Below are 24,985 nucleotides of genomic sequence, written 5' to 3'. Positions count from 1 at the left end.
TCCAGAGCACTCGTGTTTTGCAGCTGAGTTATTTGGAAGGCAGAGCACACTCAAAGCTGAGTGAAGATCACCATCATGTTTGCTATGTCACTTGTTCTCATAAGCAGCTGAAGCATAACACTTGGATTTAAAGTGACGTTTTTGTATACATCCTACATGCTAGGCAATAGAAAATAGACTATATTTCCATTAAAAAGGGAATAATGACTTATATGGACAAACAAAAAACCAAAGCTCCCTCAAAATCTACTACCTCTTCAGGCTCATTCATTTATTTTGTTATGGTTTCAGAATGGGAGTGCTACACAAAATAGTGCATGTATGATCAGCCTCCTAACTTTTTTCCGTTTTAATATCCCACTGGTTTGAGGGGATTATACTTTCTAAATCATTCTTCCTTTCATTGTATAATTAATGCTGAAGCAATTTTTGGTTTATCTTTGTTGGCTTTAAAGTTCCAAAAAATATACGTAGGTATTTCTGAATTGTACCTTAGACAATTCACTTCCTCTGGTTCACAGAGCATAATCTGTATGCATATATTGAAAATTCCTATGTTTATAGATCAAGAAAAAGTAAAATAGTTTTGTTTGAGGGTTTTTCAACTCTGTGCTCAGGTCTTACCTCCATTTATTTCCAAAACATTATTTCCTTCTGAATATAGGTGGGGTTAAAAGTTTCAAATTTCGGTAGACTTCAAAAAAAGCATCTGTATTAGATTATGTTTTGAAAAATTCTCTCCATAACTCTGGTTTTACAGTGCAGGATTCTAAGAAAATTTCAATGCCTTATTTTAGAGGATCAGAACTTTCCATGTCTCTAGTTTTAACAACAGAGGTGGACGCATTAAGCTGTCACCCACCATCAATAGAAATCCTCAAATGAAGATGCCTTGAAGCTGAGATCAGAGATAAGGGTAAATTGTGATCCCATTCCTGTTTTTTTAAACCAATAACAGATGAATTCAAGAAAAACAAGGAGTCTGCAAATGCTGCTTACAAATAGATGCTAATTTATTTAAGTAAAACTACCTTCTGGAAAACTTCCATTGCAACCCTAACATTACATTAACTGCACTTCATTTTCAGATTCGGGTGCTTAAATGAAATAGAATCTCAGTGAAACACAGAAACAACATTAGAAGAGTCCAAAGGATCAATCTGCAGCTCTAGATATATACTTGGGACAGATTCTTAGAAAGTAATCTAGAAAATACCTATTCCACTGATCCCCCATGGAAAACCTGATTCTTTCCTCACAGAAGCCAAAAGATACCAAAAGCTACAGTCTGGCACAGACAAAGCACAAGCATTCAAGCTAAATATCATTCAGATGTCATTGTTCTGACCTTCCCTTAATAGAATCCAAAGACCCCTGTAATCCAAAGATCTGTTATGAGAGATGGGTGGTTTAAATCTTATGCTTCCGATGTAATTCCTCCAGATTGTTTAATTTATAATGACAATGGAAACATATAATTTTGTTTTCTGAGTTAAAGCATGATGTGCCTGTACCTGATAACTTTTATGTGACTAGAAAAAAAGGAAAAGGAAAAAAACCCAAGAGAAAATAATAATTTTCTTCACCTCTGTGAAAAAGGAGGGTTGTGTAAAATGTATTTTATTTCTGATTTATCACATAGAACCATGATAGAGTAAAATAAAGTGCAGCCAGGAAAGCAAATAAAATTAATATAATCTAACAACAAATTACTATTTGAATCTAAAGAGCTAAACTTTAACTGGAATAAATCTGAAAAGCTTGGTCATAACTTCTGTTGAGCTACATCAGCCATTGTAAGCAAGGATTGTGCCATTAGAAAATAGCTGTATCAGTCAAGGGCATAATCCCACCAGTTCTATCTGGCTGCATCAGCTTGAGAGACAAATATTTCCACAGCCTATAGTGCTAAATGATGCTAACCTCAGTGACCAGATGGCACAGTCCATACAATTACTATCAGCTTCCCCCGAAATATCTCCAGCTAATTAAAATCTACTTTCTTACACGTCATTATGCCAGTTCCACTTTGCAATGCATTTTTACAATGAGTAGATGATCTAAGATGCAGTCAGAAGGAAAACCAAAAAACTCACTGAGAGCAAATTTCACATGGTCTTTGTTTCATCCTCATAAGAAAATCCTTCACATTATTTTACTTTCCAAAAATGACTCCAACTTTTAAGCAAGCAAACTGAGTATCCTGGTTCTACCATGTAAAGATAAGGATATATCAAACTTGAGAGTTATTACTAATTCTTTGGATGCTGAAAAATTTTCTTCTTCCTGCCAAAACTTTCCAAGATAATTGTAAATGCACCTTTTATACAGCTAATGGAATTAGGATCCTTTTAGTTTTGAGCATGGGAACTATTTAACAGTGTACAGAAACAATTCATAGAGGAGAAAGAGGAACCATTATCTAACATATATAGCACAAAATTTAATTTTTAACATGTCTAAATCACACTTCATAATTTTTGATTTCTTTGATTACACCAGCTATGCAATTAGCACTTCCATGGGAAAAATAGGTGCATAGAAATAACAAACTGTCTCAGCTGGAAATGGCCTGAACACCATCATCAACTGAAAGCACTACCCCTTCTTTAATAACAGTGATCAAGACTCTCCTTTCACATCTCCACAAAGGCAGCTCACTGACAGCAGCAGAGCTTCCCTGTAATACCACTGGTTTGGAGCTGCTGCAGAGCACAAAGTCCCCAGCAATGAATCACTCTGGTTAATTCCATGCTTGCATGGAAAATCAGAAAATTTCATATTGGTAAGTTATTCAACTGCCATAAATTATTGTGTTGCATGTAATATTTATGAGGCATTTTGTATCTTTAAAGCACTGTACAAGGACTATAAATGAAAATATGGCAGGAATTCCTATTTCTGTTCATATGAGGAAAGAGATGCAACTGAGTCAACAGCACAGCTAAGAGGAAAATTCTGATTCCCTGTCCTGAATTTTGCCAAATAGTCCTAATAAAGGGTTTTCTTGGACCACACCTGTAGTCTACTTTCAGACAAGCTGAACTTTATTACGGTGCTTCAACAAAGATACTCAGTGTCATTTCAAATGCACTTGGAGATCCATCAGCTCCCCAGTTCCTGCTACAAAACAGCACAGTCTCATGGCCTGCACATATATGGATTTCTCAGACAACACAGGACATTTCAAGGGCTACAGACACCAACAGTTTGGCAACTGAATCAAACTTTCTGTGTCAATATCTTGTGTCACAGCAGTAAATTCCTGAATGTGCTGAATACAGCAGTACCAGTTTTAAGACAGGCCCAAGCCAATACTAATTAGCCAAACACTTTGAATCCTAATTGTGTGCAAGAGCAGATATAAGAAATCTTATTCAAAATTCAGAAAAATCCAAACTGTACCTTCTGTTTACAACTCATTATCCTGTATGGCTTGCAGCATTCATTCCAAAGAAATAATAAACTTTGAGTGTTCTTTCTAACTGCAAAAAATCTCATTCAAAATTTCTACATAAATTGTTGAAGGAAAACCAAACCTTAAAAAAAATGCTTGCGCAACTATGAGAAGTTTTAATGATAGAATTGCACTCAAGATTTAGATCTGCACTCAAAAATTTGGATCTGTTATGAGCAAAAGTGAGTAGATTACAGATTTGAACACTGGGAATGGTAGATACCCAAACAAGTATATGCCAACATATGCTTGAAGAGCAGCCTCTGTGCCAGGCAGATCAAGGTCCAGAAGCCAAGAGACAAAGCTCTTGCTGTCTCAGAAAGAGAAGCCTGGCTGCAGGGCTGAAACCTCCAGTTTCTGACCAGCACAGAAGGGATGGGGCAAGGGCAATATCAAGCAGGGCTCAGAGCAGGACCTGGCAGGAGGCACACATGGTTTCTGGGTGAAGGGAGCCAGGAAAGTGGCTTCCAAGAGCTTCCATCCACTCATCCCCCAGTCTGTGTGACACAGTTCATGCAACAGCCTTGGGCTGGGTTACTCTGTCACTGCACACTTAACTGTCGCAGGGTTGTGAATAAAACTTTTGGCAAAAGAAGAAATTCTGCATTCTATTAATTCCATGCAAATTAGTTTTCCATAGTGTCTGGCAACTTTTTTTGGATGCCATAGTCTGTCAATAAAACATGAACACCACAGACATTCCTGTAACATAAGATCTTAGGTATCCACTAATTAATATGTAAATATAAAGATACACCTATGGAAATATACTTAAGCTGTTACCAATACCATTTATGCAATATTAATGTTTTTGTTAAGGCCATTTATAACTGTGTACTACTCTCCTTCCCTTTTAACATACCACATTCCTACAGCTCTTTATGAATAAGTGGCTTACTCTAATGGCACTCCTTTTTTGCCATTCCAGGGATATCTTGATTTAGAAAAAAACATAGTGAAATCCTTATATTGAGATATTGATAACCTAGATGAGTGTTTTAAGATCTACCCAACTCAGCCCACACTGAAAAAGGAACCACATGCCAACTTTTGATCCACAGTCAGATTTTGGATTCCCAAAGCCTGGCTTTCCTCTGCTCATAGTTTTCTCACTAATGCACTAGAGCAAAGGATGATGACTCAGGTATTTCTGATTCTGCCACTGATCTGTTGAGTGAACTTGAGCAAGGTACTGCATCTGGATAGAATGGTAATGATACAAATAATCCATGTGAAATATTCTCAAATCATCCTGGGAAAAGAACAGCAGTACCATTGTGATCTGTAGTGTAAACTAGTGCATGTCATATAACAAGTGATCTTCCACTGCTTCCATTTTCTTTACTGAAATAAAGTGGCTTATCCAGTTTGTCTCCAACAACCTGGTGTAGGCATGTGAGGAAGGACAGGGAGAGACAGGAGGAGAGGAGAGAGGATATGGACTGATTTGTCAGGGCAACTGAAGCTATCACTGGCTGTAAAAGCTTAGGGCCAGGCTTACTAGAGCTACTTTCAATAAACAGTCACAGTGGTGGCACCTCCACTGGCAATGTGCATTACAATCAAAACTTAAAAATAAATTCAGCTGCTTGTTCTTGAGAGCTGTCAAAATAAGAGCTACTGACATCCTGATCTTTAGCACGAACATGGACCTGCAGTACCTAACCATCAATGACACTGGAAACAAACACAGTTCTGTCTGTTGAATTGCTGCAGCTTATCTCTGCCACGTTCTCCTTTCACGTTCTAGGGGGTGGAAAGTGTACATAGCTATGCAAAATCATTCTGACATGTCTGAGTTCATTCTTGCTGTGCCACTTGTTTTACACAGCACAAACAATTATCAGTCAACAAAATGGAAAAAACTGAGATATGATTCACCATGACTGTCTCGAAAATCCGTTCTCACAATCTTCCTGCACCACCCTATACTGATTCTTAAGAATCTCCCAAATTTAAGTTGCAGACACTGGTCCTGCAGTCACGTGGCATTCAGAACAAAACAACTCCAAGACTGGGGACAGAGGCAGGACTCTCTCATGACAATACAATGTGTGGCTTCCTCAGCTCAGTCAGAACTCCAACCCTACAGAAACAACTGCAGAAAGGAGCTATTTCTGCTATTACTAAACACATCAGACTTTTAAATGCCAATCTAGCATTTCAAAAATGGTTGCTCCAGGGAGAGAGAGCAAAAGAACAAATTCGGGGTTTTTTGCTGGGGCTCTGGGATTCACTTCTATAATGGTCTGTCTGCTGATCTCTGAGCTACTCTGCCTCCCACTGTGTCTGGTATCAGGAGTGCCAGAGTGGCTGAGAGATCAATGGAGCAGCTGAGGGAGCCAGCTGGCAGGGGAAAGGAGCAAAGGATTGTGAGGGATAAAGAAATAAAGAGGAAAAGAAAAAAAGATTTGTTGAATTAAACTAATGAGGAAGGGACAGAGGAACTTACTAGCCCTTTTAGAAGGGCCATGCTAAGTCCTTCACAAAACCCAGGACCCTCTGGAGCATTCTAATCAGTTTAATGATGCAGATCCCCCTTCCACCCCCTGAATAAGCTGAGCAGGTTTTTTATCTCTTTATCAAAGGATGACTTTTCTAACAATGATATCATTCACAATGCACACATTTCTAGAGATAGACAGCACTATCTGCTGAGATGATCATGGTCATAAAACACTGCTCTGCTACAGAGCAGTCTGACACGATCCTCAATTTGGGAAAGAATCTCAGATGTCTTAAAGAGAGGCAGAGTCTGCAAGGAAGAGGAACACATCTTAAAAGGCCAGTGCTGTGTTTGGGGAAAAGTGGATAATCTTCTTTCAGGCATGTAAGAATATCTTCTCACCTGAAACAGCACCAGCAAACTTGGAGATAAATATAGACTGCAAACAATTCCTGTGATTTGTCTTAATTATGTTAATCTATTAGGCAATTTGAGACAAAAGTCTTTTTACAATTTGCAGAGGGAAATGCCAACAAGGAAGAGACTGATAAAAGAATTGGGCTTTGTTTCACAGAGGGAAGAGAGGTATACAATCATAATTATGGAAGGCTGAGGCATATGGAAAATACAGGTTATGCAGAAAATGTCGATGTGTCAGAACATAATGATAGACATTTCATATTTTAAATTCTGTATACTGAATATATGCCCATTATGTCTGTTGAGTAGTTGATGTACAAGAAAAACATTCCCGTGCCCATGTTTACATCCTGCATTATTAATATAGATTTTAGGAAGAATGAGGAATATGAAGGAACAACAAATGGAAGTCGAATTTAAACGAAGCAGTTGTAGATTTGGTATGAGATGTGAGGTGACAAGCATTCCTACCAATATGCATAACGTGGCTGAAAAACCATGGCAGGCTGCTTCAGGCTCTCTGCTGCTGAGTACAGTAATATGGTAAGTATCCTTTATATATAAACACATATAACAAAAAGAAACACAAACCCCTAATTGCATACAACATGAGAAGGGAGTGCCTATATTAATCTACCTTGTTTCACAGAATAATAAAGGGAAAGAAAACATCCAGAACCCTACGAAGCCTACATAATTGAAACTCAATATGCTCTTTTCTTCCTTATAAATTATAAGCAAACCTTATTAAAATGGTCACAAATCTGTCTCCATTTAATCCATTTCCAAGATGCTCACAAATGAAGCAGATCTGAATTTCTTCTTGTTTGAGTTGCACTAATGTTCACCTCCAGTGCTCTTGCATCTCAAGATGTGTTTAATATTCTGGCAGAGTACAATCTCAGGTTGTCTCAGGATAGATGTTAGTGGAAATCCACATGTATAACATGAAAGCAGAAGGATTCAGACTAGATGCAAACAGAAATATGAAGATGAGTCATTCCTTTTGGCCACAGGTTTGCAACATTTATATAGAACCAAAAAGGTATTTTACAGACCATATTCCTAGACAACACTTCTGATTTTCAATGCTTCCTCTCCAGGGGCTCATGAATGATCTGTGGGCCACAGTTTGACCTGTTTCATTGATTTAGTTCACCCCTGTGCTTCAGGCCCATTTCTGTATGTGGTGTTGGCAGGACACCACAGAGAGGGTAAGACAAAAGCAAACCTTGCCCTGACTCAAGGCAAGGAAAGACAGTATCCACTCAATGGACAAAGGATGGCAGGTCTAAAATGGCTGAAACAGACCTAGTTGATCTCCCTTCCAAGCTTACTGTGTTGAATAATTCAGAATGTGGAGGATCCAGGTTAAGGGCAGCAAAGGCTAATTGGAGGAGAGCCTCCTTCCTTCAGCAGAATTCCAAGCAACAGGAATTTAAGTACCATTGCCATGGTATTGCCACATTGCAAGAGCATTTAAAAATACTCATAAAATACTTTTTAGGGGCTGATGTTATCTAGCCTGTGTGTCTTTTGATCTCTACATGAGATTCATAGAGGCCAACATACAGATCTCATTGCTCTTCCAACACCTTTTTGATGGCCTTTATGATACAGGACTCTGGAGGCTTTACTTCAAGGACTCACAAGCTATTTGAAAGGATATTGCTACACATGACATCTGGACTCTTATCTCTCTTTTATCACTCAGCTAATTTGCCTAATACTACAGTGAAAGAATTTCTTTGTTGAAGAAAATACCACATGAATATCATCCAGCTTTCTCCACCAGACAAGACAGACACTGAGAGGAAAATTTTCTTCTCTGTCTGCCACCAGAATACCTTTAAATAGACATCTGTGCCTCAGCTTCCCTATCTGTGAAGAGTGAAGGAGTATTTGGTTCTCAGAGTTTCTGTTTGACAACAGGAAATATGTAGCAGATTCAGCTCCGTTTCATTTTACATTTTTGGGTTCATTTGATCTCAAAGTTCAAAAATATGCAAAGCCACATGACATTTAATTTGGAATATAGTGCATAAAAAGAAGACTGTACAATACTGAATAGAAAAGTGATGCCAAGCAATTGCTAGTAATGATGAAATAATATTGGTACACTACAGCTTTGTTCACTCCAAAACCAGCAAAGAATGGCTGCCATCTTGCAAAATGGTGCTACAAGAAAAGTCAGTCTAATTGGCTAGGTCAAAGAAGCGGGTGATTTCGAAGCTCCTGTCTCCCTTGGTACCTTAGGAAAGAGATTAGAATGGGGAAAAAACTATAAAACAAAGGCTGAAATATATGAGACCTCGAAACAGCACAAACTTCATTAATGAAAAAATCTGGATCTTCACTATTCTCTTCTGGGAGAATTAATCAGATGTTGCAGTTTCAGATTTATAGATTGCTGTGAAAATGGGTAATCTGAGGGGAAAGCCTCATAAAAACTTAACAGCAACACAGAGATAATCTGTGGGCTCACAGTGGCCATGTCAGGGCTAATTGAAATGTTTAAGAGCAGCACAGCTTCCAGGCTCCCTGTGATACATGCTGAAGACACGAATATAGACCATCTCTTTGTCTTGACTGGACATATTTTATCGCTTTGTATCATGAGACTGTCACCCCAGACTTCTAATTGCTCAAACCTTTAGACACAGGGCACCTAATAATTGCAGTACCATGGCCAGCCCAATAATAAAGATAATTTACAGTTCAAAAGCAAAGGGTAATTTGTAATATGAATGGCTTTTTGTGTCCCTAAGCTCATTTCAGGACCTGAAGATCCATGCAGCAATAGCTGCAGCCTTTTGCCTGAGTGTGTGACTTACTGAGCTAGTTTATTTTGCCATTTTGTTCCAGAGGAACACAGAAGCCAGTGGATTTGGGGGAAATCAATGGGATGGTCTGCACCAAACATATTCAAAACTGTATCTTTATTCCTCCTGTACAAGGATATCTCCTGCACAAATGCAAAACATTTTAACTTTGTATAACGTTCATACCTATAAGAGTTACTGAAGTGTACAATACCAAATGGAAGCTTAAAACTCATTCATAATTAGAAAAGTATCAAAGTCATGGTGATTGTTACATTAATTTATGCAGAAAACCAGGAGTTAGTAAAAGCAAAACCAGATGTCTCTTAGAAGGAGAGCATCAAGGATTTTTGTCTTTATCAGCACCACTAAGAGACCAAAATGCCTGCAGAAACATTTTCTATTCATTCTCCCACATTCAGGTCCTTTCCATGCAGTGTCCCTGTGCTGTTCTGTCCCCTACACTGGAGCAGACCCACCAAGACCCTCGAGTCAGTGTCCTGCTCTTCCTGTGGAAGAATTTTCTCTTTCACAGCACCAGGCTTCTATTACACAACCACATATTTTCTTTGCCTTTTTATACTTCTCTCAGTTTTAGAGTCAAAGCCCATGCCACAGCCTTAGACCACTCCTGGCTTTGCGTTGCCACCCACATTGCAAGTGTTACCAGAACAAAGCCTCTGTTACTGCAAAGCTTTAAGCCACGACAGTTTTACAGAAAGCCACAGTGCCCTCTGCATAGGAGAAGTAGCCCTTCACTCCTCGGTGAGACCCAGGTACAAACAGTAGGATGCGCACGCTTTTCTCACAGTCTGAACCTGAAACCAAAGGCACAGGAAGTCTGTCTCACCAACCATTTTAGACTCTCATAATTATTTTGCCATTCTCTTGGCATGTCTGATTGCTCTGAATGTCTCAAATACACCCATTCATCTTGCAATAGTAAATGGGTCTTAAAAACCTTGTTGACAATATTACCACCAACCCCATGTGCAATTTAAAAAATTGAAAAAAAAAAGAAAAAAAAGGAGAGCACAAGAACGAAACAAAATGCTAACAGGGACCTTCAAGATGTGGTCACACTGACAGGATGGCACTGGAATCTGGGTTTGTTTTAAGCCTACATTGTTAAAAAGCAGCAGGGGACCAAAATGATGATGGCATCATACTGGCTGAAGGGAAGAATCTGGATTGAACTCTCAAGCCAAATCTAATCTTGGATTTTTGTTACTGTATTCTTCACTAAGAAACTCCCACAGACACTGATGGGACTACAGCATGAAGACATTCCTGTGAGCAGTGCACGAGGATCAAAACCTACTCTATGGGCACCACACATGGAAACGCTATCCACAATTTTTCTCACCAGACGTTGAACATCTTGAGAGCACAAGTAAAGGAAAGCAACATTCATAAAATCAAAACCACAAATAATCAAATATTTAGTTTTCTAATCAAGTCAAGTTGTGTGTAAGCCCTTAAACAGCATTTACAAGCATTTGATTTGTTTTCTCCATTGACTATATAAGAGTGCTCGTGGGCTCACAAATCAGGGCTTGTTTGATTTGTTTTAACGTGCTTGCCACGTCAAGTGGTTTTTCCATATTTCTTGCTGTTCCTTGAGAAACTTGTAAACCAGGTCAATTTATTGAAATGTCAGCTTTTATAAATATTCCTATCCAGCCCAGCCTCAAAGTTAACACATGCTATAATTACAGCGAAACCATTTATAGAAAGTAACTAAAAGTGGGATAACCCTTCTTACTCACGTTGAGAAATATCCTACTTCTTGAGTCAACATTTTTATTTCAGTTAATTTACTTTTGGAATTCACTCTGGAAAATGTATTAGCAGCTGCAGAACCTGTCCCAAATCTTACTGCTTTTCCAATTAAGTCTCAATCTTTAAAATGGGCATTAAATATCTCTGGGACTGAACGTTAAATATCTCTGAGATTGAAAATTTTCTGTAACTTCTGCTTTGCCAAAATGAGGGTGGTCAGCTATAAGCTCAGAGACAGAAATAAATACAGCCGTATTTTGTTAAATGAAAATAATATAAAAATTAAAAAGAAAAAAACAAGCAAAGTGATAGCACCTCTAGAAAAAGGTGCTATCTTCCTAGCATTAGAGGCAACTTTAAATTAATCTCATCATCATTATTTGGTATTTTACCAAAATGAAAAATATTCAATATTATTTTATTTTGCAAGGATTGCATAGTCTTGGAAAAATGACATGTGAAAATAAAACAGCAAGCAAAACATCAATGCAGAAATGCAATCCCAGACAGCAGTCAGAAACAAGAAGCAGTAGCAGACATTAAAGGGGGAAAATAAAATCTTTTAAAAAAACTTTAAAAGTGTATATATTAGCAAGTTTAAGTAACATTTGAGTCCTTTGTGCTCCAGCAGCACAGCTATCCGATAGGTGTCATTTCAGTGGGGAACAGTTCGCCCAGCATAGGAAAGTACTGAACTCTGTGCCTGTTCTGGAACAGGAGATTTGTTTTACAGATACCCTGGTTTAGCTGAGATACGAATCACCCAGCATTTCATCTGAGTGAGCCCACAGCAGAAAACCATGTCCTGCCTGCCCCTCCTGGACCAGGACCATGGATCAGTCACTGCCTCCCCTGCACACCCTCCCTACCTCTGCCTGTAAATTCAGGTGTTTGAAAGGACACATTGAAAGTGATCTGCTTGCACCAAGTTCCCAACTGCCTGTGGACAATAAGGTAGCTTGGGAATACACTTAACTTCCTTGTATTCATATCATTGTTATTGAGACTATCAGTACAAAATATATACATAGAAGGTGCTGGGCAAACAGAGGGGTTTTAGTCAAAATTAGGGGCTTGCTGAGACATGACTGAATTTAAAGGCAAATCAAGCTACTAAACTAAATATTTTTTGCTTCTTGCTAGCAGACTCCCGAACATAACTGCATACAGAAACTGGTAATTGCCCCATATTTTGGCTTGTAATGGAAACCCAGATGACGCAAACCCTTTTCAATGACTGACATTTATTCTTTCTCTTTGTTTTGCAAATATGAATTTAATTTAAACCAAACAGGTTAAATTGGAGCCTCTTATTTTGTAGCAGCACCAAAAAATAAAAAGAGAAAAAAACCAAAACAAAACCATAAAACCAACCAACAAAACTCTAAAAGCACCACAAATAGAAAACCAAATCAACCTAAAAGGAGGGGGAAAAAAAGCCCTATGTGCAAAATGCACGTTAGTCAGTATGTGCAAGACAAATATTAATTTTTCAAATACAGCAGGTGGAAGTCCTGGCCCAAACATTAGCAATATTTTGTACTGTACTAAATTAAACGTTTTTGCAAAAATCTTGTTTTGCTTTTTCTTCTTTGGAACATGAACATGTTGGACATGGGAACAAACAGCTACAGCAGTGAAAGGATTGTGTCTCTTAAAGGACAAAGCACAGGAATCCTCTGCACCACCTTGGGAAATACATTCTATGTAGATAGACAGATTGAGATAAGCGTGTACCTACTGCATCTTCAGTGGAGTTGGAAAAGAGCCTTGCCCATGCTCTGGGGAAGCATACACCAAATGCTTTTGAAAATCTTGATACCTCAGAGTACATAATTATTTTGTTAAGAGGCAGTGGAACCTGAGAATAAAATCCAAGGAATACTACAATTCAGCAAAGATCTAGATCTTCACATTCTTGCTGTAATTATCAGGATGTACTGCAGAAATTTTACCTAGTCAGCAATTCGTGTCACAAATGAGTGTAGAATATATTGCCTTTCAAAAATCACAATCCTTTTTCAATACCCAGTCAGCCTACAGGAGAACACATTTCTCCAACCAGAGATGTTCATCACCAAAATCTATGCAGTTTCCTTTCATGAAAGAGCAGGGGTCTTTGTTTCTAAAGTGCAGGTGCCCAACCTTGTGACTGCAGACACAAGATGATAAAAAGGACACCAAACAGGAGCACGAAGAAATCTTGTGTGAAAGGGAAAGTTAAATATGGAGCCTCCACTTGGCTCAAGTTCAAATACTACATAAAATTTCTGTAGCATAGGTTACTGTAGTGTGTGGTGCAGAAGTGCAAAAACTGAGTGCAAATTAGGAATGTTTGAGGCACTCTTAAAGGCTGCTTTGGCTGAATACTGAGCTCTTGAGAAAGTCATATTACCGCAGATCAACAGGTAGGCAGTGTGCAGAAGAGATATTCAAAGGAGTCTAACAAATGGTTCTACTGCTCTATCAAAACAATTTTACTTTCTTTTATTTTACAACCAAATTGTGAAATCCATGCAGTGATATCGTAATTTATTTCAATATGAGGAAACTAAAGGAATAGTTGGAAATGTAGCATCAAATGACACTTTTTGGATTAGTTATATCTATTATAATATCTATTCCCACATCGGTTTACTTCTATACTTTTCTGGCTTCTCAGTTTTAAGAGGATGATTGGCAAACTTCTGAGAGAGAGGAGTGGTTCTTCGAGCCCAGGGAACAGCTGGAAAGACAGATGTCATCTACATTACCATTTTGTTGCTGGGGAAAAATAAAACAAGCCGGTAATACCAACTGAATAAAAATTTTTAAGTTAATTCCAGCTGTGACCATGTGATCAGCATCTACTGTGTTTGCAGCTGTGACCATGTGATCAACATCTACTCTGTTTGGCCCTTCATCCAAGCACATCTGGTAAAAATATTTCAGCAGTGTGGGGTGAAAGAAGGCAGTTTGTGTGGAGATTATGTTTTATTTTACCATGTATAATACATTGTTTTTCTGATGGAATTTTAAAAAAAGATTTGTGGGCAGATGATAGATGGAAAGAACATTGAAATTAAGAATGAGCCTATAAGATAGGCATAAATAGGACTAAAATAATCACAGAAGTCAAATTATACAGGACTGATTTAAAATTATCATGACCTTTACCTCAAAGTGTTATTACTAGAATAAAAATAAACATATGGAAAGATTCCTTTGAAAATCCTTATATTACACTGAGATAAAGCAAAAAGGAGCACACAAAAATTATTTACTATCTAGGTGGAAATGCTGTTATAGCATGTCACCTAGATAGGGACTACAACTTGCAAATTGAATATAGGTAAAAGTTACTGAGTATTACCCACATATTAATGAAAGACATAGGATCCACATGCACTTTACTATCTAAAGCTGCCTAATTCATAAATAATTGAATATTCAGCCTGACAACCTCACTAAGCAGATGCACTCCCCCTGGCTGGCACCTACAGCTGTGGTGTCCCCCTGTGGCATGCTCAGCACATGGATCAGATACAACTAAGTGGGTCTCTTGTCCTGTACCTGAGCTCTGAGACACAGCTGTGCTCTGGAGGAGCCCCTCTGACCTCTGCTGTGCTTGCAGGACTAGTGCCTGCACGAGTGCACACTGGTGCTTAACAATGGGCATTTGAGCCCAGACCTTACGTTATGCTGATCACAGAACAATTGTTTTGAAGTCCAGCTTACTTCTGCTGGGGAATAAGGGCTTCCAGAAAGACTTTTTTTGAGTGGATGAGTATGTAAAGAAAACACCTACTCTATTCATAAGCCAGAAGGCATGAAATGAAAGTGCATGACTCCAGAAAAACTGCTCTAGGTTGGTAAATACCTTCAAATGACCATCTGCCCACGGATAATCAAAGATCTGAGGTGCTCCCACGTGCATGGGATTTGTACAATTCCCTCTTCGCAAGTTCTCATTCACTGTCTGTCATCTAAACTCTAATAAGAGATCTTTTAAAGACCTAAATCTATGACCTAAATCTGGGCTGTAACTCTTTCCTTTAGAAGTGATCAATGTCAAAAAAAACATTAAGATGGGGAGCCAGTACACTACTATCTTAGAACAAGTTGTTTTGGGCTATTTGGCACAGTTAATTTTGACATCTGCCTACTATTTATTGCAGAAACACACACAGTTCTGCTGCTGATAGGCTGGCAGAGCTCAGCAACGCTTAACTGCATTTTAAGCATTACAACTTAGTGCAATTTTTTGAAAATAAACAAAGTGTTCTGACAATTTAACACTATTTGGGTTACATATTTGATATTTTTGATACATCAGATAACCAGAGTTCAGGGCTTGTGAAAACTGACATTCTGTTGCTGCCCTGTGTGCAACAAGTAGCAAACAAATGGATCACACTAATCAAGCCTTAAAAGGATTAAAATCTTTCTCAAGTCTAGAAGGTGCACAGCAATTACTGCTCACCTGTATAACAGCATTCAGTGACAGTAGGTAGTTATTGTTCCTTTCATTTTTTACAGAGCCATGGAGAAGCAGGATTTAAACCATTAGTGGCAGCTGTATCAGGGAATTTATTTTGAATTACATATGATTGTAGTGACTCAAACACACTTTATATTTGCTCTTATTTTCATAAAATATCAAACAGCATTATGGTGTTACAAGTGATTTTGTATATTAAAAACCTGTTCCTACTAACAATCACATCCCACTCTTCTGTCTGCAACTATGTGAGTCACTGATTTTGCCATTACATGCTGGTCAACAAGAGCTGAAATACTTTTTTTCTTGGCAAAGTAAAATAACTTCTAGAAAAATTAGATATACGAAATGATTAAATTGTGTGTTTTATATATATAGCTAAGAAAATTTAATTTAAAAGTTAAATTTTACCTCTTTTGTTTGTTTGGGTTTTTGTTGTTCTTTATTTTTTGGTGACTCTTGCTTTCAAATGAAAATGTGATGTTCATTTTTTCAGACCCTGAAAAAGTTACAAAACCATTCATTGTACTTTTGGATTTTTGTTTTTTCTGGCTCAGCCTTCTAAAGCTTTGCATGACATCTCAATACTGAAGTCAAGGTGAATTTTCACATATTTAGACCACCAAAACCAGTTATGGTGAATGAAGTATTGCCCTGAACTAGTTCTACCCACAGCACACAGTATATCCAGAACTTCTATGCTGAGACTTTCTACACTTGGATTATATTCCAGAGATGAATTCCAATTTTGCAAATTAGTCTCTTACTTGTCCAAAGCACTGTTTAGGAGCCATGCTATACGTGCCATTTTGTCAGCCTAGACACATTGTTTGTCTCAATGGGAATAGCATCTGCTATTTTAATTCATGCCTTCCAGGGCCTGTGGCCTATGCAAGTGCAGGAAATTCTTCATAAAGCTACCCCCTCTTCCAACTAAAGAGGTACAGTGAGATCAAAAAACCACTGTAGTAAATGGAATGATCAAGATGACATTTGTGTATTTTTTATATGGAACTTACAGTTAATGGCAGTAGCACTTGCCTCAGAATCTTGTGAGACAGGATTACAATCAGGAGTATGACTTTAACTTACTATATACAGGAGTACCAGTGGCAAATGATACTTTCAAGTAAAAATAACATTCAAATAAAAACTGTTCTCTAAAATAATGTATTTCATAGATAAGGTGTTTTTATCAAAGAGAAGTGAGACAAGTAGAAATAAAGAGGTTCACACTAAAAATGCCCCAAAGGGAAAACTTGCATTTTCATCATTCAAACATGGACCATCAATCTATAAATAATGCTATTATCTTATATGTAGAGCAGAAGTTGTATTTGCACGTACATTTAGAGAGCTATAAATGAAGTTTATACTTTCTTATAACCTGCAGCTCCAGTGCAGGTCAGCACTCAGTAACATCAGAGGTGGAACAGACCAGCCTTGTTGGATGTAACATAGCGAGGACACACCAGATACGTCAGTGCACTCCAAACCCACATGTCCAGGAGCAGCACTCTCTCAGGGGCCACACCACCACCTGGCAGGTCTTTGCTGCAGTGCTTTTGTACAGATGTTCCCATGGCTGGAATGCTTGGGGTTTCTCCCCTTTTGTTCTGCCCTCCAGAGCTTTGCATGGCATCTCAATACTGTGTGTCAAGTTTTTCTCTTGTTTTTTATTCATTCCAGATTGCACTGAGGCACAGGACGGGAATGCAATCAGGAGATTCTGTTCTTTGATTTGAATAGGAAAACTCTGGAAAACTTTACATATTAAGATAGTCTATGAGAAAGAAATGAAGCATTTGGGTACCCCTCTGCAGTACAAGGTTTGGGATGGAAACTTGTAGAATTTTTATGGAACTGAGTCGATTATACCAGATATATATTGCAAAGCCAGGTTTTAACTACCTCTCCCAAATCCTGTCTGACCCTAAGTTCCATGGTACAATCCTGTTTGCAAATAATTACTTTCATTTAGAGAGGGGTGGGCTACCTAAAAATTACATCAATGCTACATTTTCCACAAAAGCCCCACCCTCATTCCAAAGGAGGATGCTCTGCAGTGCACCCTACTTCTAGAGCAAAGGCAAGAATCTCTTTGCAGATACTTGAAGAATGACTTTTTAAAATATAGTGTGTCTTCAATGAGTCCTAATGTCTGATGGAGAACTTGCCTTTAAGCTATCAACAGGCAAATGCTTTAATGTTGCTATCAAAGCAGTCCCCACACTGTCTGGTGCATAAGCCCATGAGCCCTGTTGTCACAGCACCAGCTCGGGGTCACCTCAGTTAGTAGCATTCTCAGGGCAAACTAAGCAATAATAGCTTTTCCACCTATAAAAGTCAATATAAACGTATAGAAATAGATGACTTTCAATCTGATTTCTTTGTTTCTTCCTTTGTTATTTAACATTAATTGCCATTGACAAAGGTGGTACCAACATCCAAGGGGATGTAATCCCAGAACTTAGGCTCTCAGTTAAGAAGAACTTAAATAGTCACATCAGTGACTTGTCTGTGATAGTCAGCTGTTACTGGTGATGCTCTTACAGCACTTCTATACTCACCACAACATCCTTGCTTCACACAAGCAATATTAATCATTTGAATCCAATTTCCAGTCTGCCTCTGGTATGCCTTGTATCTATTATACAGAAGAGTGGTAGAATGTGTATTTTCAAACATAGAGAGAGCCAGAGGGAATCTGAGGCCCTGATTCTCCTTAGCAGCAGCCAGCAAAAGCTGCTCTTGGCTATTTTGAAGGGTATTAGATGGCTTTAAACATGCACTGACACACAGAGATCTTGGATGGAATTTTAATTTCAACAATTACCAATCAATTACCCAATAACAACCTGTATGCTTTCAGCCAAATTATGGTAACAATAGGACAGGTAAGGTTTTACTTGTGCCACCCTCTGTATCAACACCACTTTGTGGAAAACAGGGTAAGAAGTAGACGCGAGAAAACGGAACTGTTACCACTAGCAGGAAATTGCACAAACATCACAATCAGGATCTTTTTGAAAAGACAGCAGAGATACAGCCATGGAATGTGGTTGCAACTCATCAATATGGTGGCAAAAAATCAGAATCATTATGCATCTCTCTATCACTTTTCCCCTTTTCCCTCTGTCATTGAGTAGCATATAACTGTTAGGATATTGCTTTACAGTTCAGGAATTTAAACTCAGGAAACACTCCCGAAGTCAGCTCATTTCAATATCTCCAGCAATGCTTCTGCAACGAGATCATTGCTAACATGTGTGGGAAAAGGTCACAATCATCCTGCTAGCTAATGCCTCCAGAACCAATTGTAGAAGTAACACTTACAATCCACTCATCCACGCGTATCTGCGTGAAGAGTTACAGAATAGTCTTCCTTGTAAAACGTTGCCATGAAAAATAAATCTTTCTAGACAATAATACAGCAACTTCTGCATCAGCTCATTGCTATTAATATTTAGGGAATACATCAGGACGTCATAGAAACCGAACTTACAGAAGGAAATGACATAAAGAGAAACACCTTCCTGAATTTAAGATTCCCACTAATTAACGTACTTGAAAAAAATCACAAAACAAATAATTATTTTCCGTTAAAAACATGCATGACTACACAACTGACTGGATAAGCTGTTTAAAAAAAAAAAGTTTTCATTAATTCTAAAGAGTATTCTTCTCTGGGTAGTTCATGGCCAGACTTCCATTTTTGTGCCTGCACCTCTCTGTAAGCTCACTGCTGTCTCAACGTTTAAGCATCTCCTACAACTTATCCTGACCGATAGTATAGGAAAGTCCTTCCCTTCCCCACACTTTCATACCATGTTATAACTTAGAGGGACCCTGGCATGTTCTGTGGCAGGTGTTAACCTCTGCAGCAAACAACCTTCCTTGAAAGTGACCTCAGTGCAAATCCTTGGATAAACAGCTCAACACCACCTGCACAAGCTGGCCATCTTGTGGAGTGAGCAAAACTAACTCCACCCATATTCCTTCTCATTTCTGACAGTAGTTCTCATATCAGCTCTGCTATGAGCAAATGTCAAGGGGATGGTGCCAGTGAGAGGACAAGAAGTAATGGCCACGAACTAAATGCAACAAATTCCACCTCAACAAGAGGAAGTACTTCTTTACATTGAGGGTGGCAGAGCACTGAAACAGTGCCCTGGGGGGGGGGCAGGGAGTCTCCCTTTCTGGAGACATCCCAAACCCACCTGGACATGTTCTGTAACCTGCTCCAGGTGACCCTGCCATGGCAGGGGTTGGACTGGGTGATCTCCAGAGGTCCCACCCAACCTTACTGAATCTGTGATTCTGGGAAATTATCTGCCAGGTATCAGCATGACAGAAAAACTAATCAGGTTCTAGAAAAATTTTAATCCAAGAACAGTTCAGGTAAAGGAAAGAAATAATTGGGATTTTCTGCCATAAGGAAAATAAAATTAAAGACCAGTATGGTTGTGGAATCATAGAATTGTTTGGGTTGGAAAGGTTCTCTGAAGCTCATCTAATCCAACCCCTCTGCAATGAACAGGTACATCATCAACAGGATCAGGCTGCCCAAAGTCTCATCCAGACTCACCTTGAATGTTTCCTGGGATGGGGCACTTCAGGGCAACCTGTGCCAGTGTTTCATCACTCTCATTGCAAAAAATACTTCTTATCCAATCTAATCTTCCTTCAGTTTAAAACTATTACCCCTTTTCCTATCACAGCACGCCCTGCTAAAAAGTTTGCCTCCATTTTTCATATGCCCCCTTCGAGCCTTGAGGGGCCACTATGGTTTCTTTTAAACTGCATTACAAAAGCTGGCTGTGGTACATACCTTACCTCATGTCTTGGTCTGATCAGAAGAGCACAAAGATGCTATACTGTGTCTGACTCTGTCCAGTTACCCCATCAGGCTGTAACTGAGAGATCTCAAAGCAGTTCATCATCCCTTGTAAGAGAAGGGGAAAACACAGGAAAAAACACATGGAAACAATAAAATAGAAAATATTAAAAGAAAAAAAAATGAAAACCCAAAAAGAAAAAAAAAACCCAAACACTGAGCACAAAATGACTCCACTAACGGTACTGAGCTTTTGAATCACACCAAACACTGGCATTGTGCCTCACTGAGGAGGCAGTTTGCCAGGATATTGCCATGGGCAGCTAATAACCATTCACACACAATGGGCAACAGAGATTAAGCCCAAATATTTGAAGGTTAGCTTTAAAAATATTTTTACCATATTTAAGAAATAAAGCAGTATTTTATTCTTTCATATTGAAACTATTAAGCCAATTTCTTCAACACTAAAGCATTTCTTATTTCCACAAGCCACTGCTATATCTGTTTTCCCTCCTGGGTGTCCTGCTATAGTGCATGTGCACCCTTGTGCAAGGCTACAAAGTCCAGGGAATTCCTTTAAGTCACTCAAGTCCTATGCCAGGTGTTTGTAAGGATTAAAGTTTCAAGGACTTAAACAGAGTGTGGGTTTCTATAAATTGCTTTCAAATCCAGTTCTTAGACTGGATGATAACTGATATTACTGGACAGAGTTAAAGAAAAACCTCTCTCACGTTTTCATTTTTGACTATTTCAACACTGTTGTTCCCTGTTTCATGCTGGAGTCATGGGGTTAAGAGATGTGACAGATTTTATGATGCAGAAAGACTTAAGGAAAGAAGGCAGAGGCTGTGTTTTCCTAACACCACTATGAATGATTTTGGTGATTTGCTCTTTGTTATCAGTAACTGATATGGTCGTGGAAAATGTGATACAAGACAGAGATTTGGAAAATTTTGTTTTATGCTGTGGCTGAAAACTCTTCTGTCTAACAGTACACGTTCCCTCTGGATTAAGTAACCTTTGCAAGTTTTCCACAAACTGATTCTGCCAAATAGAAATTGATTAATGAGCTCAGACACTGAAATTGTCACTAGAAAATAGCCATTGAGATTCCAGTCAGCAACCACCAGCCCCAGGGTCAAGGAAGACCATGGACCAATGTAGCTGAAAAGAGAGCTGCCTTCATTTGTCTTCTCTCTAACTTCATTTTAACTATGCCTGATGGCACTGGGTGCAGCCAGGAGTCTGCCACCACTTTTTTGATAACCCCATGTACTGAGGGCTTCTCAGCTGAGCTATAAAAATTCCGTCAAGGCTCTAACTTCATTGGCCTTAACCGCTGCTGCCTCTAAGCTTGTGAAGTTATTTATACCTGTGCAAACTTAGAGAAAAGTTGGAATCAAACACAGTGTCATTCCAGGCATTAGAGGCATCATCTATGATGTTACTTCTAAAGTTTCCTGGTACCATTATTGCCAGCTTCTTTTGAAAATACACACAGTAGTAGCATCCAGCTCGCTCAGGAGGGTTCACTTCACTTTAACTCCATTCTGCCTCATACCATGGCAGCTAACATGATGAGCCATGTTTAAAAATAAACATTCATAAATTCATAAATGTAAGACTCCAAAGAGATTTCTGTGGACAATGTTCAACTCTCCTCCCAGTCCCCAAACCCCAGAAATCTGCAGGCCTCAGAGACCAACTTTGCAGTACTAGCTACAGATACTGGAAATTATGTAAAAGTTGTATCCCATAGAATTGTATTTTATAATATAAGCCGGATTTCTAGAAAGACAAAAATTTGTGAATTAATACTGAAACAGCTTATGTTATATAAACCAATTTTAAATTCTAGTTTCCTGGTAGCTATTCCATCAGTAAGGAGAGATGTTTTATGTGCAGTGCTGGAAAAGTTTTTTCTGTGAGAACTTAATACATTGATTCAGAATCAATTCTTTTTCTGCCCTTTAAAAACAACACATTTTTTGATTATACAACAGTCCTACAGTCAAAAAGATCAGTCCTGTATGTTTTTTATTCAGACTTTCTATCCTCACTCTCTACCTCCTTTATGATTTCCTTCTTCCCATTATATACTTCTTGGGAACATGAAGTCTCCAGGGACTTCTTTAGGCAGAAGTAATACAGCTTGAAAATTATTTCACAATGTGAACATTTTTCAGTACCTGAGGTGCATTTCACTCATTGAAGGATGGAGATTATGCTCTTATATTTTAAAGTTAGAAGGTTCCCAGCACTCACATGTCTCTAATGTAAATTGCAGCAAGATATTTAAACTCACCAGGCTTCTCTTTCCCACCTGCAAGACGGGCATCAAGAATTTCTTTGGAATATTGTGGTGAAAAATTCTAGCTTGTGCATGGATTATGGTGCAGAATTCCTGTAGACTGATTGGTGACACCAGTGCCAGTTCTGAAAACCCTGTGCCTACAGGGAGCACAGTATCTGAGCTACTAACTTCTATATTTCTATACAAATCCTTATATTTCTAAGTCTGTTCTGCAGTTTAGAAAACATTGCACCGCACATCAAGGTACCTTTAAAAAATAGCTGTAAGTTACACCAAAAAGACCATGTGAAATTAATTGTATTCAGCACATGCTAGCAATTTTTGTTTTATCCTAGCCAGCCATTAAAATAAAAGCAGCTAATTAATGAAAATTAATTTTAAATACAAAGCACTTCAGACACTAAATTGCAAAGTTTTAACAAAGTATATGCACAAATTTAGAATTTATTCCAATGCATACCCCTCATTTTTTTTCTCTGATACCCTTATTGCAACAATAATTGAGCTCTAATGAATTTTAAGAGTATCTTTTACCTGAGAGAAGCAGCACTGACAGACACACAGGTTTTGCTGCCTAGAAATAGAGTATTTCTAGTTATAATGATAGCCAGACAAATGGCATACAGGCCTGAGTGGCTGCTTTGGCATTATTTTCATCAGATGTCATAAGGTCCCTGGGTACTTGTACAATCAGTAACACTTCACAGAGCCCTCACTTCTAACAAATAATTAGCTAAAATTGAACCAGAGATTTCTTACGTGCATGTCATAGGTTTGATATGAATAATGAGGGAAGAGGTTAACAGCAGGTCATAGACAGTTCCCTATCTTCCAGCTTATTTATTCAGTGAAATGAGAAATTGATCACATTATTTTGTATAGAAGAACCTGATTCATTACAATCAGCTCTGAATTGGCAGTTTTTGCTTTAGGCAATTTCAGAACATTACTTATGCTTAAAGAGTTACTGGTAAGGTCATTTTACAACTTGTAAACCTCTCTGACCTCCTCATGACCAGAGCTGCAAAAGCTTAAGCATATATGAAAATTGAAAAAGGCATGCATATGAACAGAAAACTAACGGTTAAACAAGAGGAGCTGAACAAACAAACCCATCCAGCCGAAGTAGGGATAACACATTCAGGTGTACTAGAAGATATTAGGAACACATCATTTCTTGCACATCAAAAATGCACATTGAGTCTTCCCTAATTTGGCAAGACAGCTATTGGAGGGATAATTAATCTGATAAGTGTTGTATTAACCAGTGGAGGTCAAGAAAAAAGAAAGGCAAAGGAGGCAACTACAGGTAAGGATCTGGAGCTGAAGGTGACACTATGGGGGTGCTGCAGGGACAGAAGAGCCTGGTTAGTTCTTATACCTAAGAGTAGCAGTGGTCACTACTCCATCTTCTATTGATTCAAACTCCCTTAGCACCATGAACCAAGGTATTTTTATTCTAAAGAATGTTTATAACAACTTTCCATAACTGCACGCACCACAGGATAAGCTCTCTTAGGAGCTCCCTGTCTCCAAGAACGCTTTTACCTCTTCTTGCACCAGTACGACTCTAACCAGGTTGTCTTTTCCAGACAGAATGAGGAACTGCAATCCCTGCAGGGCCAGAATCAATTCCTTCCCAATTACAGAGACACATGGGATAAAGATAGGCTCCCTGTTTCAGAGCCAGTGTCATTCAGACCTTGCAGAGTGCTGCTGCTGGGCTCTGGGTTAGGTGGCAGATACTCACTGAAAGTACAAGCTACTCTTTAAATGACAGAAGTCATTTTATTTAATTATTTTTGAAAAACCTAGCTCCTGAATCAGGTTATGCACCCCACCGTGTGTCATAAGGAAAATAGAAGGGAAACTGTAATAAGTGTTTGAGAACGGGGGTGGAAAAGAAACAGGACAGAACTTCACCTGATTTATGACTAAGGGTGCAAATTGGTACAGAATTAACTGCTTAGCATATGCCATTCATTAAAACAGCCATCAAAGAGCAGCAAGTACAAAACAAAGAAACATTGCATGTATGTTACAGTTGGAATAACTTCTTAATTATGCCTGTTAGCTCCATTATCGCCACTTCAAAGCATAAGAAAGCAGTGCTTTAAAAATCATCCTGGTGGGTAACTGAACTAGGATATGTTCAAGGATATATAATACATAATTTACAGATGATTCTTTTTAAGGTCCTAAGTTCCATATACTTGGGAAGCTAACGTTCAAATCTGCAAAAGAACTTCAGCATCTAAAATGAGATTAAGAGGACTTCCTTGGGCTTCTACAGCCAGTAAAGGAATTCTTCAAATTCCTCCCTGACCCCACAGTTGCTGGAAGTCTATAATTGGTTACAAGTCCCTTAACAATATTTACTGAGTGCTTAATAGTCTGTTTTGCACTTGATGAAACAGCCTTCTC

At 38.5% G+C, this 24,985-nt stretch overlaps 1 long non-coding RNA gene across 2 annotated transcripts in view; it reads right to left on the bottom strand.

The window, feature by feature from the left end:
- The window catches only part of LOC116450156, a 194,655-nt gene that overhangs the window by 111,355 nt on the left and 58,315 nt on the right, over nucleotides 1-24,985 (bottom strand). The window lies entirely within an intron of this gene.

Source organism: Corvus moneduloides, chromosome 12, assembly GCF_009650955.1.
Source record: "Corvus moneduloides isolate bCorMon1 chromosome 12, bCorMon1.pri, whole genome shotgun sequence".
NCBI classification, from domain to species: Eukaryota; Metazoa; Chordata; class Aves; order Passeriformes; family Corvidae; genus Corvus; species Corvus moneduloides.
The sequence above is the reverse complement of the archived record's forward strand: the minus strand, read 5'-3'. Positions and strand labels throughout refer to the sequence as shown.